We start from the raw sequence: 18,416 nt of genomic DNA, 5'->3' as shown, positions 1-18,416 counted from the left end.
TTCCTAAAGCGGGTGAAGCAATTCATTGATATGCCTTTGGATGTTGGTGCCCTAGATGTGGTGAAGCGGCAATTTGAGGAAGGTGGTAGTCGCTTCCCACATGTTATTGGGGTTGTGGATGGCACACATGTTGCTATTCAGCCACCAAGACATAATGAAGAAATTTATAGAAACAGGAAACTGTTTCATTCTCTGAATGTAATGGTTGTTTGTGGGCCATCCCTCCAGATCCTTTCCCTGAATGCCAAGTTTACTGGAAGTTCACATGATGCATATGTCATTAGACAATCAGGGATACGGCAGAGATTAAGAGCAAGTCAACGAGCAGACATGTGGTTATTGGGTGAGTTTGTAGATATTTTTTATCTTAAAAATAAATGAAATTTTTGAATATACTCTTTTTAATTTAAGGTTTTTCCTCAAACAGGAGACCGTGGATATCCTTGCACCCCCTGGCTCATGACTCCTTACCGTAATCCCAGGCCAGGACCACAGATGGCATTTAACTCCGCGCTTACTGCCACTAGGCAGCTGGTGGAGCGCACAATTGGTGTCCTTAAAGGGCGGTTTCGTGTGCTCCACCGCACTGGTGGCGACATCATGTATTCGCCGGAGATGGCAAGTAAAATAGTGGTCCTGTGCGCAATACTACATAATATCGCGGTAAGGAGTAGTGTAGAGCTTCCTCAGGCAGAGGAATTGCCTGATGAGGAGCCAGGGGTTGTTCGACACTTCGGTGGTGGGAGTGTTACACGGAGGGGGAGCCAAGTGAGGGCAAGGATTGTTGCCGAATATTTCAGGTATAGTGTTTTTATCTTATTTTTATGTTGAAAAAACAAAGCACAGTATGCTTATGTTTTGTTTGTAATGTTGACATTTTGTTTGAGATTGTAAGGTCATTGTGTAATGGTTTAGGATTTTTTGTTTATTTGTCATTTTTAAAAAAGTAAAAATCCGTTAACACGTTAAGCTTACAATTTGAGATTAGTACAAAATATAATGTGATGTGGCTAAATAGTGTCCTTATTTGTTTTATATCCTAAAACCTTGATTATTTAAACAAACACAAAAACAAATGAAATTGAATCTTGCCCACTTTGTGACTGTCCAGCTGAATGATCACACAAACTGTGGTGAGTACACAGATATGTTTAGAATTTTATTCAAAACTGTGTGTCTCTGTGTCTGTTTGTGTTATGGTTTTTTTTTTTTTAATTTTTTTTTATGCAAAAATTTACTTCTGCGGATGCGTTTTTCCGCTCGTGCGAAATAACACTGCTCTTCACAGCATTGCAAAGATCAATAAAGTTATTAGAAATGACAACAGATTTATGACCAATCACATGCTAACAGACGCTATAAATATATGCCCAAATAAGGAAAACGCCATTGCCAAGATGCGTGCTGCACCGTTCACCAGGCGTGAGCTCCGCGTCCTGGTTGCGGTGATGGACCGCCGCGTAGGCCGCGTTGGGCGCTTCATCCCAAATCGGGTGAAGCGCGAGGCCTACGCGGAGGTCCGCCGCCTGCTGCGGACTCGCGTCCGCAGCAGGCGGTCAATCATTCAACTTGAGAGGAGATGGAGTGATCTCCGCAGGAGGACTCCCGAGCTGTTGGCGGAGATCCGCCAGCAAATTCGTTCTATGCATACACGACGTAAGTTACATTACATAAGAATATTAGCAAACATTGTGCAAATTTACACTAAGTGGTAGGCTAATTGCAACGCTGAGTGTGTTTTTTTTACAAAATAGGACAGTGTGTGTGGTTAGGCCAAACAGTACTGACTGTAGCAAACTGACACCAAACAAGTGCATGTTTTCAAGAATTAATAACCAGCCAGGAAACTGGTCCCAAATACTTGATCATTGCTGCCTATATAATAAGGTGCCTTGAATAGTGATCTGGTGATGTTGCCTAGACCAATCAATATGACTCAATGGACTAGATTACGGAATGAGCTTCAAAGTAAAAGTTATGACTCATTTTGTTTGCTGTGGCCAACATGAATAGGATTTATACATGTTTGATTTTCATTTCTAAAAAACACTGTATTTTACATGGAACAGAACATTGAAAATTGAAATTGTTTACTATGTAATTTCACATGTAAACTAAATGTTGTCAAAAATATCATTATAGGACAACAACAACGGCAGACCTCTCCGCCCCCTTCCCCTTCCCAGTCCCCCTCCCCTTCTCACTCCCCCTCCCCTTCTCACTCCCCCTCCCCTTCCCAGTCCCCCTCATCTTCCCAGTCCCCCTCCCCTTCCCAGTCCCCCTCATCTTCCCAGTCCCCCTCATCTTCCCAGTCCCCCTCAGCTTCCCTGGCCCACACCACTTTACACTCCCCTTCTCACCACACCTCTCCATCTCTTTCTGGGACCCCTTCTCCTCCTTCCCATACCCCTTCTCCTTCAACTTCTAAATCACCATCTCTGCCCCCCTCACCCTCTATTGGCTTAACTTTCTCTCCGCCCCCCTCGCCCTCTCAATCAGACCCCCCCTCTGAAATTCCAGCACCAATCCAGCCTCCTTCCCCCATCCAGCCTCCTTCCCCAATCCCTCCTCCTTCCCCAATCCCTCCTCCTTCCCCAATCCCTCCTCCTTCCCCCATCCAGCCGCCTTCACCCATCCAGCCAACATCCCCACCCAGTGAATGGGCAGAGGAAGCCCCTGAAGCCAGTTCAGGGAGTGTTCATGTTGCCGTGGAAAGTAAGTTTTTTTTTTTTTTTAAATGATTACCTACTTACACTTACAATGACAAAACATGCAGTGTTGTACTGTTTGAAATCTTGTACCAAGGACACAAATTTGTGTTTTTCTTCATGGTGTACATGTTGCATTTACATATTTGTGAGTGTCATTATATGTACAGTGTTTATGTGTGCAATGTTTTGTGTGTCCACTCTAGGTTGACACTCATTAGGTAGCCAGGGTTGCCAGGACAACAGGGTTTATATGTGGTTTTTTTCCTGGGAAACAGTTAGATCTGAGTGGAGTTTAGTATGTTGTTGGTCTTTTACACTTGTGCCTGTGTAGTCTTAATATTTGCACTTACAAAACACATGCTTCACTTTGTTATGCAGCCTAATGACACAGTGATTTGTGTTGTGAAAGTTACACTCACAAAATGACTATTTGTTAAAGTCAAACCTGTTTGCAATTATTTAGTAAGGGCAGCTTTCAGGGAGTGTGGGAATGCTAGGATATGTTGGCCTTCTGAAGATGTTGATATGCAGTGTGATGATGCAGCACCAAACCCCTTAAAAATATTAAAAAAACACTCCAGATGTGAATGAATGCCAACATGGTGTAACAGTGACGAAGATGGTAGTTATCTTTAACATGGGATGTCGCCCATAGCAACCAATACAAATAAACTTTACAATTGGGGAACCACTTCTACAAGATAATCATCTTATTTTGGCTTGTTTGCTATGGGCAACGCTCCATCTTAAAATGAACTCATATAGTAGTAAATGTAGCCCATGGTCTAGAATACTGTAAAAATTAGCCAAAAAAGCCTGAGCAGGCTTGTGTGTTTTTCTGCTAATGATTGTACCATAAAACAGGCATGATGTATAAACTTTGCCATTAAGCATGCCTGTCCAAACTGCGCAACTGCAACTGTAGAGAAACTACACATCCCAGCATGCCCTGACACAGGTTTGGCATTCCCTGGCCCCAAAACTGAGTTAACGCATGCTGGTATATGTAGTTTCACACCAGCTTGAGGGATGCAGTTTGGACATGCCTGCATTAAAGTGTGCTTTGTGCCTTGCTTGTATAATAAGCAATGTGAGTAAGTTAGTAATGTTTATGTTATCTTTTAATTTCAGATGTTGCCGTTGGAGATCCCACATCGTTGCGGGAGATTGTGGGAAACATGAGGCGACATCTCCAGGCCTTGCTGGGTCTGCTTGATGAGATGGAAAATTTTTGTTAATTATTTTATGTTTTTAAAAAACAAAAATTATCTTAAGATTTCTAAAAATCATTTTAAAAAAATAAAAGAAAATTATTATACTTAAGCGGGTGTTTATTATTTAATAATGCAATAAAGGAACAGCAGATTGCAGAACAAACATTTCTTACATTAAACATTTCATACAGCTAACGTAAGTTATTTTAAAAATCTAAAACAAACATGTTATTGGCTAAATAAACATGCAAAAACCTTCATTCACATACAAAAACTCTACTTTAATAAATACACAAAACACATTAGACCAAGCACATTGCAAACATCTATATTTATATTAAACATGTAAATAGAAATAGGTTCTTTTATGGCTACAAAGTGTTCTTCAGGTATTTATAAAATACTTAATTGATCATGAACATTACAATTCAGTCACTAATTGGATTTGTAATTGAGGAGGGCTTGTGGACTTTTAATTGGAAGGTGTTATTCCACTTAATAGTAAAAAAAAACAATGTGGTGCGTTTCTCCGCAAAAGTGAGCACTTTAACTGATAAATGTGTAAATCTACGACTACCTAGTATTTTTACGAATAAGTATGTGTTAATGCGATGGGTTCGCATTGCTGCGATGTTTTTGCATTGCTGCGATGTCATTTGGCGTACGCCCACTTTGTGTAATAATGCGTGCGAATGAGCAAAAATACGTTGGGGGCGGATGTTCGCAAAATTACTACATTAACGCAACTTTACTAATAGGTTGTGCGAACGAAAAACTTAGCGATCAACTCGGAATGAGGGCCTAAGTACATTCAATTTCAGACAGATTTATGCATGACTTCTGGACTGGTTGAATGAATGACCTCTATTATGCCTTAGGGATAAGCGTGTTCGGTTCTCAGAGAACCGAACCGTAATGGACTTCACCATTCGAGCCCGGATCCAGATCAGGCTTGGGTTTTCCCGCCTGACGCGGAAACCAGACCGAGGCAAAACGTCATCATCCCGCAGTCGGATTCTCGCGGGGTTTGGATTCGTATAAGGAGCTGCGCGTCCCCGCCATTTTCACTCCGGCATTGGAGAGTGTAGAGAGAGGACGTGTCTCCGTTCTCTCAGTGTCCGTGTCTTGTGCTGTATTTGTCCAGTCACAGTGGTTGTGTCCTCTTGCTGCCATATGTCCATTGCTGCTGTCTTGTGCTGCATCAGTTCAGTGCTGGTGTATTGTGCAGCATCAGTCCAGCGGTAATGTCCTGTGCATCAGCCATCAGTCATTTAAGTGACCAGGCAGTCACAGTGGTATCCTCTGCTGCCATATGTCCAGTGCTGCTGTATAATAATTAGAGATGAGCGGGTTCGGTTCCTCGGAATCCGAACCCGCCCGAACTTCAGTTTTTTTTACACGGGTCCGAGCGACTCGGATCTTCCCGCCTTGCTCGGTTAACCCGAGCGCGCCCGAACGTCATCATCCCGCTGTCGGATTCTCGCGAGGCTCGGATTCTATCGCGAGACTCGGATTCTATATAAGGAGCCGCGCGTCGCCGCCATTTTCACACGTGCATTGAGATTCATAGGGAGAGGACGTGGCTGGCGTCCTCTCCGTTTATAGAGAGTGAGACTACTAGAGTAGAGAGAGACACAGTATTATTTACTTTAGGAATTTTGGGGAGCATTAGGAGGAGTACTACTACTTGCTGAAGTGATAGATAGATAGTGTGACTGTATAATGTATATCTGACTTGTGGGGGAGACACTGACAGTGGGGAGCAGTTAGAGTTTGAGAGCAGGGCTCAGGAGTACATATAACGTACAGTGCACACTTTTGCTGCCAGAGTCAGTGCCACACTGCCATTGTGACCACACTGACCACCAGTATAATATATATTGTGATTGTCTGCTTAGGAGTACTACTTGCAAGTTGCTGATAGTGTGACCAGTGACCTGACCACCAGTTTAATTAATCACCACCAGTTTAATATATATATATATATATATATATATATAACTAGGTGCTTCATCGCGCCCTACGGGCGCTCTTCACACCGTCGCAAGGGGCTACGCCCCCTTAACCCTTGCATGCCTTTCTGGGGTTCAATATTTGTGTTATATGGAGTATCAGCTGCATTCCTTTGTTAGTGGTTAAATATTGCACAATGAAAGGGTGTGCGATGGTGAAGGAGGCGCAGCCCCTTGCGACGGCGTGAACAGCACCTGCAGACCACAATGTACAGAATGTAGCGGGTGCGGGGGGTACTGCGGATGGTGTCTGTAGATGCTGCGGATGGAGGGGGGGCGGAAGTGGGGGTGGGGCCCGGATGGGGAAGGGTTGGGAGGTGCTGCGGGTGGGGGAGGGGCAGAGGAGTGGGGGATGCAGATGGGGGAGGGGTCCGGAGGCACTGCAGGTGGGGGAGGGGCAGGGGTGCCATGGGTGGGGGAGGGGCAGGTGTGGGGATGTTGCAGATGGGTGAAGGGTTCCGGAGGTGCTGTGGGATGGGAAGGGGCGGGAGTGCCACTGGTGGGGTAGGGGTCCGTAGGCGCCATGGGTAGGGGAGGGGCAGGTACGGGTGTTGCTGCAGATGGGGAAGGAGGTCCGGAGGTGCTGCAGGTGGTGGTGGGGCAGGTGCGGGGGTGCCATTGGTGGGGGAGGGGTGGGTGAGGGGGGGACCGTGGATGGAGGAGGGTGTCTGCAGATGCTGTGGGTGGAGGGGGGCAGGTGTGGGGAGACATATAAGGGGGGTGAATGGTGGAGGGGGCCTGGAGATTGCTGGGGGTGGTGAAGGGGCGGAGGAGTGGGAGCCGCGGGTGGTGTAGGGGGTCTGGAGGCACAGCATGTGGGGGAGGGGTGGAGTGCCGCATGTGGTGGAGGGGAAGGTGCGGAGGTGTGGTGCATTGGGGAGAGGTCTGGAGGTGCTGCGGGTACTGTACCTGCCAAAAAGGTAGTTGGAGGGTATGCAGTAACAGGGCCAGGACAGGGGTGACAGGGTCAGAACAGGGTTGACTGGGCCAGGACAGGGGTGACAGGGTCAGAACAGGGGTGACAGGGTCAGAACAGGGGTGACGGGGCCAAGACAGGGGTGACGGGGCCAGGACATGGGCGACGGGGCCAGGACAGAAATGACAGGGACAGGATAGGGGTGACAGGGTCAGTGTAGGGGCGGCAGGACCAGGACAGGGGTGTCAGGGCCAGTATAGGGTTGACAGGGCAAGCACAGGGGTGACAGGGCCAGGATAGGGGTAGCAGGGCCAGCATAAGGGTGACAGGGCCAGGATAAGGGTGAAAGGGCCAGGATAAGGGTGAAAGGGCCAGGATAAGGGTGGCAGGTCAAGGCCAGGGATTACAGGGACATGACAGAACACAGGGCACGGGAGAGATTGGTATTAGGGACAGAACAGTGGTGACAGACAGATGTGTCTTACCGGAGTCACTGCTGCTGGCTGCTGCTGTTCCACTCCAACCTGTTGGCATCTGCTGCTGGTGGAGACTTGGCATGGCTGACTCTCTTAGGCTGTATTCCTGCTTCCTCTGCCCGTCCGCATCACTCCCCCCCTCCTCAGTCACACACCGCAGACCTCGCGCAGCTGCCGGGCACTGTGGTAAGGTGAGACTGGGAGTGACTGGTTAGCCCCCAGGAGATGCTGCGGCTGGAGGGAGGAGGGGGTCATAGCATGCACGTGGCGCGGACCTCACGGCTGCTGGGCACTATGGTAAGGGGAGACTGGGAGTGACTGGTTAGCTCCCAGGAGACGCTGATGCTGGAGGGAGGAGGGGGTCAGAGCCTGCAAGCAGCGCGGACTTCTGCAGCGCTACCCGCCGGCTAAAGTGTGTAAAGGAGCTGGGCGCAACTCACTGCGGGTGGCAGCGCTGCAGCTAGCGGTGGGGTCGCAGGGGCTGGAGATAACAGAGGCAGTACGGAAAGTGCACAGCGGCTGGTGACCCACAAAACTACAGCTAAGAAGCGTGGAGTGTGCCAGAATGTGACGCTCCTCCCTGCCAGAGAGACCCTGCTGAGTATGCTGATGTGGGGGTCAAGTATGGCATACCACCTCACACACCCCCATACCTCCCAAATGTCCCAATTTTCGCGGGACAGTCCCATTTTTTGGGGTCTGTCCCGCTGTCCCACCCGCGGGTCGCAGTGTCCTGTGGTGAAGGGGGGGGAGCAGTTGGAAAGCTCCTGTACTCGCTGTTCTGCTTAGCAGAGCAGCGGTGAATAGTGGAGACAGAGGGAGAGGGGGCATCAGGGGGTACGGATTAAGGGGGGGTTCCAGCAGCAGAGCCGGATTAAGGGGGGTGGGGGGGGGCAGGCGGTACGTACCGTTGGCCCCACAGTTTTAGGGGGCCCCCTGGCTGGAGTAGCTCTGTCCCAGCTCAGAAGCTCCCCCGTCCTGCCAGCAACAGCGGCAGCATTGTGCTACAGTCAGCACACGCTGCTGCGTATTGGCAGGTCTGTGGTGTTGCAGGGAGGCAGCAGTCTCCCTGCTTTCTTCTGCCTGTGCGGGTGTGTAGGGGGGAGCGACCACCTCCAAAATACCATAAAAAAAAAAAAAAAAAAAAAAACAAAACGGAATTTGCATAATGGGGCGTGGCCTCGCGGCCCGCGATTAGGCCACGCCCCCAACCCACAGCAGGCACAGCAATGAGATAGGGCTCCCCTGTCTCAAGTACCCTGTGCCCCCCGGACTCATAATCAGCCCCTGGGGCCATGCCAGCAGCTCACAGAGCGCTGGGCATGCCCCCTCACTGACGAAAACGGGGGCCCTCCCGCGAAGCCACGCCCCCTTTTCGCTGTGTGTGTGTGTGTGTGTGTGTGTGTGTGTGTGAGTGTGTGTGTGTGAAAGCTGGGAGGTATGCACCCTGCCTGTGCCATGTCCATACTATCTGCTTCTGCAGCTGCTCCTAGTGTCCTATAGATTTGGCCAGATCTGTGACTCATTTGACTAACTCCGCCCACTGTTGAGACTCCGCCCAGCGTTAGCAAATGAATCACAAGATCACAGAATAGGGCTATTATATAGGAGATTGTATATAATATATATATAATTGTATATGTATTGTATACCACCTACCCGTGGTTTTTTTTTTTCTTCCTTTCTTCTTGATACATACTACTATAGTAGCTTACTGTAGCAGTCTGCGGTGCTGCTGAGCTGACAGTGTCCAGCAGGTCCGTCATCAGTCATTACATAATAAATATATATACCTGTCCGGCTGCAGTACTAGTGATATTATATATATATATATTAATTTCATCTCATTATCATCCAGTCTATATTAGCAGCAGACACAGTACGGTAGTCCACGGCTGTAGCTACCTCTGTGTCGGCAGTCGCTGGTCCATCCATAATTGTATACCACCCACCCGTGGTTTTTTTTTTCTTTCTTCTTGATACATACTACTATAGTAGCTTACTGTAGCAGTCTGCGGTGCTGCTGAGCTGACAGTGTCCAGCAGGTCCGTCATCAGTCATTACATAATAAATATATATACCTGTCCGGCTGCAGTACTAGTGATATTATATATATATATTAATTTCATCTCATTATCATCCAGTCTATATTAGCAGCAGACACAGTACGGTAGTCCACGGCTGTAGCTACCTCTGTGTCGGCAGTCGCTGGTCCATCCATAATTGTATACCACCTACCCGTGGTTTTTTTTTTTCTTTCTTCTTGATACATACTACTATAGTAACTTACTGTAGCAGTCTGCGGTGCTGCTGAGCTGACAGTGTCCAGCAGGTCCGTCATCAGTCATTACATAATAAATATATATACCTGTCCGGCTGCAGTACTAGTGATATTATATATATATATATATATATATATATTAATTTCATCTCATTATCATCCAGTCTATTTTAGCAGCAGACACAGTACGGTAGTCCACGGCTGTAGCTACCTCTGTGTCGGCAGTCGCTGGTCCATCCATAATTGTATACCACCTACCCGTGGGTTTTTTTTTCTTTCTTCTTGATACATACTACTATAGTAGCTTACTGTAGCAGTCTGCGGTGCTGCTGAGCTGACAGTGTCCAGCAGGTCCGTCATCAGTCATTACATAATAAATATATCTACCTGTCCGGCTGCAGTACTAGTGATATTATATATATATATATATATATATATTAATTTCATCTCATTATCATCCAGTCTATATTAGCAGCAGACACAGTACGGTAGTCCACGGCTGTAGCTACCTCTGTGTCGGCAGTCGCTGGTCCATCCATAATTGTATACCACCTACCCGTGTTTTTTTTTCTTTCTTCTTGATACATACTACTATAGTAGCTTACTGTAGCAGTCTGCGGTGCTGCTGAGCTGACAGTGTCCAGCAGGTCCGTCATCAGTCATTACATAATAAATATATCTACCTGTCCGGCTGCAGTACTAGTGATATTATATATATATATATATATATATATTAATTTCATCTCATTATCATCCAGTCTATTTTAGCAGCAGACACAGTACGGTAGTCCACGGCTGTAGCTACCTCTGTGTCGGCAGTCGCTGGTCCATCCATAATTGTATACCACCTACCCGTGGTTTTTTTTTTTTCTTTCTTCTTGATACATACTACTATAGTAGCTTACTGTAGCAGTCTGCGGTGCTGCTGAGCTGACAGTGTCCAGCAGGTCCGTCATCAGTCATTACATAATAAATATATATACCTGTCCGGCTGCAGTACTAGTGATATTATATATATATATATATATATATATATATATTAATTTCATCTCATTATCATCCAGTCTATTTTAGCAGCAGACACAGTACGGTAGTCCACGGCTGTAGCTACCTCTGTGTCGGCAGTCGCTGGTCCATCCATAATTGTATACCACCTACCCGTGGTTTTTTTTTTTTCTTTCTTCTTGATACATACTACTATAGTAGCTTACTGTAGCAGTCTGCGGTGCTGCTGAGCTGACAGTGTCCAGCAGGTCCGTCATCAGTCATTACATAATAAATATATCTACCTGTCCGGCTGCAGTACTAGTGTGATATTATATATATATATATATATATATATTGATTTCATCTCATTATCATCCAGTCTATATTAGCAGCAGACACAGTACGGTAGTCCACGGCTGTAGCTACCTCTGTGTCGGCAGTCGCTCGTCCATCCATAAGTATACTAGTATCCATCCATCTCCATTGTTTACCTGAGGTGCCTTTTAGTTGTGCCTATTAAAATATGGAGAACAAAAATGTTGAGGTTCCAAAATTAGGGAAAGATCAAGATCCACTTCCACCTCGTGCTGAAGCTGCTGCCACTAGTCATGGCCGAGACGATGAAATGCCAGCAACGTCGTCTGCCAAGGCCGATGCCCAATGTCATAGTACAGAGCATGTAAAATCCAAAACACCAAATATCAGTAAAAAAAGGACTCCAAAATCTAAAATAAAATTGTCGGAGGAGAAGCGTAAACTTGCCAATATGCCATTTACCACACGGAGTGGCAAGGAACGGCTGAGGCCCTGGCCTATGTTCATGGCTAGTGGTTCAGCTTCACATGAGGATGGAAGCACTCAGCCTCTCGCTAGAAAAATGAAAAGACTCAAGCTGGCAAAAGCACCGCAAAGAACTGTGCGTTCTTCGAAATCCCAAATCCACAAGGAGAGTCCAATTGTGTCGGTTGCGATGCCTGACCTTCCCAACACTGGACGTGAAGAGCATGCGCCTTCCACCATTTGCACGCCCCCTGCAAGTGCTGGAAGGAGCACCCGCAGTCCAGTTCCTGATAGTCAGATTGAAGATGTCAGTGTTGAAGTACACCAGGATGAGGAGGATATGGGTGTTACTGGCGCTGGGGAGGAAATTGACAAGGAGGATTCTGATGGTGAGGTGGTTTGTTTAAGTCAGGCACCCGGGGAGACACCTGTTGTCCGTGGGAGGAATAGGGCCGTTGACATGCCTGGTGAAAATACCAAAAAAATCAGCTCTTCGGTGTGGAAGTATTTCAACAGAAATGCGGACAACATTTGTCAAGCCGTGTGTTGCCTTTGTCAAGCTGTAATAAGTAGGGGTAAGGACGTTAACCACCTCGGAACATCCTCCCTTATACGTCACCTGCAGCGCATTCATAATAAGTCAGTGACAAGTTCAAAAACTTTGGGCGACAGCGGAAGCAGTCCACTGACCAGTAAATCCCTTCCTCTTGTAACCAAGCTCACGCAAACCACCCCACCAACTCCCTCAGTGTCAATTTCCTCCTTCCCCAGGAATGCCAATAGTCCTGCAGGCCATGTCACTGGCAATTCCGACGAGTCCTCTCCTGCCTGGGTTTCCTCCGATGCATCCTTGTGTGTAACGCCTACTGCTGCTGGCGCTGCTGTTGTTGCTGCTGGGAGTCGATGGTCATCCCAGAGGGGAAGTCGTAAGCCCACTTTTACTACTTCCACCAAGCAATTGACTGTCCAACAGTCCTTTGCGAGGAAGATGAAATATCACAGCAGTCATCCTGTTGCAAAGCGGATAACTGAGGCCTTGACAACTATGTTGGTGTTAGACGTGCGTCCGGTATCCGCCGTTAATTCACAGGGAACTAGACAATTTCTTGAGGTAGTGTGCCCCCGTTACCAAATACCATCTAGGTTCCACTTCTCTAGGCAGGCGATACCGAGAATGTACACGGACGTCAGAAAAAGACTCACCAGTGTCCTAAAAAATGCAGTTGTACCCAATGTCCACTTAACCACGGACATGTGGACAAGTGGAGCAGGGCAGGGTCAGGACTATATGACTGTGACAGCCCACTGGGTAGATGTATGGACTCCCGCCGCAAGAACAGCAGCGGCGGCACCAGTAGCAGCATCTCGCAAACGCCAACTCTTTCCTAGGCAGGCTACGCTTTGTATCACCGGTTTCCAGAATACGCACACAGCTGAAAACCTCTTACGGCAACTGAGGAAGATCATCGCGGAATGGCTTACCCCAATTGGACTCTCCTGTGGATTTGTGGCATCGGACAACGCCAGCAATATTGTGTGTGCATTAAATATGGGCAAATTCCAGCACGTCCCATGTTTTGCACATACCTTGAATTTGGTGGTGCAGAATTTTTTTAAAAAACGACAGGGGCGTGCAAGAGATGCTGTCGGTGGCCAGAAGAATTGCGGGACACTTTCGGCGTACAGGCACCACGTACAGAAGACTGGAGCACCACCAAAAACGCCTGAACCTGCCCTGCCATCATCTGAAGCAAGAAGTGGTAACGAGGTGGAATTCAACCCTCTATATGCTTCAGAGGTTGGAGGAGCAGCAAAAGGCCATTCAAGCCTATACAATTGAGCACGATATAGGAGGTGGAATGTACCTGTCTCAAGCGCAGTGGAGAATGATTTCAACGTTGTGCAAGGTTCTGCAACCTTTTGAACTTGCCACACGTGAAGTCAGTTCAGACACTGCCAGCCTGAGTCAGGTCATTCCCCTCATCAGGCTTTTGCAGAAGAAGCTGGAGGCATTGAAGGAGGAGCTAAAAGGGAGCGATTCCGCTAGGCATGTGGGACTTGTGAATGGAGCCCTTAATTCGCTTAACAAGGATTCACGGGTGGTCAATCTGTTGAAATCAGAGCACTACATTTTGGCCACCGTGCTCGATCCTAGATTTAAAACCTACCTTGGATCTCTCTTTCCGGCAGACACAAGTCTGCTGGGGTTCAAAGACCTGCTGGTGACAAAATTGTCAAGTCAAGCGGAACGCGACCTGTCAACATCTCCTCCTTCACATTCTCCCGCAACTGGGGGTGCGAGGAAAAGGCTCAGAATTCCGAGTCCACCCGCTGGCGGTGATGCAGGGCAGTCTGGAGCGACTGCTGATGCTGACATCTGGTCCGGACTGAAGGACCTGACAACGATTACGGACATGTCGTCTACTGTCACTGCATATGATTCTGTCACCATTGAAAGAATGGTGGAGGATTATATGAGTGACCGCATCCAAGTAGGCACGTCAGACAGTCCGTACTTAATAATAATTAGAGATGTGCACTTGAAATTTTTCGGGTTTTGTGTTTCGGTTTTGGGTTCGGTTCCGCGGCCGTGTTTTGGGTTCGACCGCGTTTTGGCAAAACCTCACCGAATTTTTTTTGTCGGATTCGGGTGTGTTTTGGATTCGGGTGTTTTTTTCAAAAAACACTAACAAACAGCTTAAATCATAGAATTTGGGGGTCATTTTGATCCCAAAGTATTATTAACCTCAAAAACCATAATTTCCACTCATTTTCAGTCTATTCTGAATACCTCACACCTCACAATATTATTTTTAGTCCTAAAATTTGCACCGAGGTCGCTGGATGACTAAGCTAAGCGACCCTAGTGGCCGACACAAACACCTGGCCCATCTAGGAGTGGCACTGCAGTGTCACGCAGGATGGCCCTTCCAAAAAACACTCCCCAAACAGCACATGACGCAAAGAAAAAAAGAGGCGCAATGAGGTAGCTATGTAAATAAGATAAGCGACCCTAGTGGCCGACACAAACACCTGGCCCATCTAGGAGTGGCACTGCAGTGTTACGCAGGATGGCCCTTCCAAAAAACACTCACCAAACAGCACATGACGCAAAGAAAAAAAGAGGCGCAATGAGGTAGCTGTGTGAGTAAGATAAGCGACCCTAGTGGCCGACACAAACACCTGGTCCACCTAGGAGTGGCACTGCAGTTTTCTAACGAGAGGATGAGTGCTTCCATCCTCATGTGAAGCTGAACCACTAGCCATGAACATAGGCCAGGGCCTCAGCCGTTCCTTGCCACTCCGTGTGGTAAATGGCATATTGGCAAGTTTACGCTTCTCCTCCGACAATTTTATTTTAGATTTTTGAGTCCTTTTTTTACTGATATTTGGTGTTTTGGATTTTACATGCTCTGTACTATGACATTGGGCATCGGCCTTGGCAGACGACGTTGCTGGCATTTCATCGTCTCGGCCATGACTAGTGGCAGCAGCTTCAGCACGAGGTGGAAGTCGATCTTGATCTTTCCCTATTTTTGGAACCTCAACATTTTTGTTCTCCATATTTTAATAGGCACAACTAAAAGGCACCTCAGGTAAACAATGGAGATGGATGGATACTAGTATACTTATGGATGACGAGCGACTGAAGACACAGAGGTAGCTACAGCCGTGGACTACCGTACTGTGTCTGCTGCTAATATAGACTGGATGATAATGAGATAAAATTAAAATATATATATATATATCACACTAGTACTGCAGCCGGACAGGTATATATTATGTAATGACGGACCTGCTGGACACTGTCTGTCAGCACTGCAGACTCCTAAAGTAAGCTACTAGTATCAAGAAGATAGAAAAAAAACAAACCACGGGTAGGTGGTATACAATTATGGATGGACGAGCGACTGCCGACACAGAGGTAGCTACAGCCGTGGACTACCGTACTGTGTCTGCTGCTAATATAGACTGGATGATAATGAGATAAAATTAAAATATATATATATATCACACTAGTACTGCAGCCGGACAGGTATATATTATGTAATGACGGACCTGCTGGACACTGTCTGTCAGCACTGCAGACTCCTAAAGTAAGCTACTAGTATCAAGAAGATAGAAAAAAAAAACCACGGGTAGGTGGTATACAATTATGGATGGACGAGCGACTGCCGACACAGAGGTAGCTACAGCCGTGGACTACCGTACTGTGTCTGCTGCTAATATAGACTGGATGATAATGAGATAAAATTAAAATATATATATATATCACACTAGTACTGCAGCCGGACAGGTATATATTATGTAATGACAGACCTGCTGGACACTGTCTGTCAGCACTGCAGACTCCTAAAGTAAGCTACTAGTATCAAGAAGATAGAAAAGAAAAAAAAAACACGGGTAGGTGGTATACAATTATGGATGGACGAGCGACTGCCGACACAGAGGTAGCTACAGCCGTGGACTACCATACTGTGTCTGCTGCTAATATAGACTGGATGATAATGAGATAAAATTAAAATATATATATATATCACACTAGTACTGCAGCCGGACAGGTATATATTATGTAATGACGGACCTGCTGGATACTGTCTGTCAGCACTGCAGACTCCTAAAGTAAGCTACTAGTATCAAGAAGATAGAAAAAAAAAAACCACGGGTAGGTGGTATACAATTATGGATGGACGAGCGACTGCCGACACAGAGGTAGCTACAGCCGTGGACTACCGTACTGTGTCTGCTGCTAATATAGACTGGATGATAATGAGATAAAATGAAAATATATATATATATCACACTAGTACTGCAGCCGGACAGGTATATATTATGTAATGACGGACCTGCTGGACACTGTCTGTCAGCACTGCAGACTCCTAAAGTAAGCTACTAGTATCAAGAAGATAGAAAAAAAAAAAACCACGGGTAGGTGGTATACAATTATGGATGGACGAGCGACTGCCGACACAGAGGTAGCTACAGCCGTGGACTACCGTACTGTGTCTGCTGCTAATATAGACTGGATGATAATGAGATAAAATTAAAATATATATATATATATCACACTAGTACTGCAGCCGGACAGGTATATATTATGTAATGACGGACTTGCTGGACACTGTCTGTCAGCACTGCAGACTCCTAAAGTAAGCTACTAGTATCAAGAAGATAGAAAAAAAAAACCACGGGTAGGTGGTATACAATTATGGATGGACGAGCGACTGCCGACACAGAGGTAGCCACAGCCGTGGATTACCGTACTGTGTCTGCTGCTAATATAGACTGGATGATAATGAGATAAAATTAAAATATATATATATATCACACTAGTACTGCAGCCGGACAGGTATATATTATGTAATGACGGACCTGCTGGACACTGTCTGTCAGCACTGCAGACTCCTAAAGTAAGCTACTAGTATCAAGAAGATAGAAAAAAAAAACCACGGGTAGGTGGTATACAATTATGGATGGACGAGCGACTGCCGACACAGAGGTAGCTACAGCCGTGGACTACCGTACTGTGTCTGCTGCTAATATAGACTGGAAGATAATGAGATAAAATTAAAATATATATATATATCACACTAGTACTGCAGCCGGACAGGTATATATTATGTAATGACGGACCTGCTGGACACTGTCTGTCAGCACTGCAGACTCCTAAAGTAAGCTACTAGTATCAAGAAGATAGAAAAAAAAAAAACCACGGGTAGGTGGTATACAATTATGGATGGACGAGCGACTGCCGACACAGAGGTAGCTACAGCCGTGGACTACCGTACTGTGTCTGCTGCTAATATAGACTGGATGATAATGAGATAAAATTAAAATATATATATATCACACTAGTACTGCAGCCGGACAGGTATATATTATGTAATGACGGACCTGCTGGACACTGTCTGCAGAATGCGTTTATAAAAACACCACACGACGAGTGTTTAACTTTTTCAGGCAGACAATCACAATATACTGGTGGTCAGCAGACAATCACAATACTGGTGGTCAGTGGTCACTGGTCAGTCACACTGGCAGTGGCACTCTGGCAGCAAAAGTGTGCACTGTACTTAAAATATGTACTCCTGCTATAACTGCTCCCCAGTCTCCCCCACAATTAAGCTGTGTGAGCAGTGAGCACTCAGCAGTCAGATAATGATATACAGTATATGATGCAGCACACTGGGCTGAGCACAGATATGGTATGTGACTGTGTCACACTGTGTATCGTTTTTTATCAGGCAGAGAACGGATTAATTAAACTGGTGGTCACTGGTCACACTATCAGCAGCAAGTAGTACTCCTCCTAATAATATGCTCCCCAAAATTAGTGTCTCTCTCTAGTACTCTAGTCTAAACGGAGAGGACGCCAGCCACGTCCTCTCCCTATCAATCTCAATGCACGTGTGAAAATGGCGGCGACGCGCGGCTCCTTATATAGAATCCGAGTCTCGCGATAGAATCCGAGCCTCGCGAGAATCCGACAGCGGGATGATGACGTTCGGGCGCGCTCGGGTTAGTTGAGCAAGGCGGGAAGATCCGAGTCTGCCTCGGATCCGTGTAAAAAGGCTGAAGTTCGGGGGGGTTCGGATTCCGAGGAACCGAACCCGCTCATCACTAATAATAATAACAACAAGTCCCTTACAGCAGAGGCGTAACTACGGTTTTCGGAGCCCAGGGCAAGATGGAAAATGGCGCCCCCCCCCAAAAAAAAAAAAAACACAGCAAAAGAAGAATGTACGCGTCGAAGGCGCGTGCGGCGGAAAAATGGTCATGACCACACTCCAGAAGGGGTGTGGCCATGCACCAGAAGGGGTGTGGCCACTGAAAATGGCCCACAGTGCCAGTTACATTGTCCCATAGTGCCAGTTACATGTGTAACTAACAACCAACGAACATTTACGGTGCCGAAAACTTAAACTAAATTGTGGGGTGCTGTTATGAATCAGGTTCGGGTGATCAGAGCGGCAGACCTGCTTTACCCCTCAGACACAATGACAAAACACACATATACAGGATCCAACTCCATTTTATT

General features: G+C 46.6%; 1 long non-coding RNA gene across 1 annotated transcript; it reads left to right on the top strand.

The window, feature by feature from the left end:
* The first annotated feature begins 298 nt into the window (after window positions 1-298).
* On the top strand, window positions 299-2,234 carry LOC134990272 (uncharacterized). The gene is made up of 4 exons (XR_010195127.1): window positions 299-343; window positions 428-800; window positions 1,112-1,133; window positions 2,143-2,234. It is a non-coding gene; the product is annotated as an uncharacterized LOC134990272 (long non-coding RNA).
* Window positions 2,235-18,416: the final 16,182 nt, after the last annotated feature.

The sequence above is a fragment of the Pseudophryne corroboree genome, unplaced genomic scaffold (assembly GCF_028390025.1).
Source record: "Pseudophryne corroboree isolate aPseCor3 unplaced genomic scaffold, aPseCor3.hap2 scaffold_1156, whole genome shotgun sequence".
Classification (NCBI taxonomy): domain Eukaryota; kingdom Metazoa; phylum Chordata; class Amphibia; order Anura; family Myobatrachidae; genus Pseudophryne; species Pseudophryne corroboree.
This window is presented reverse-complemented; position numbering and strand designations above follow the sequence as displayed.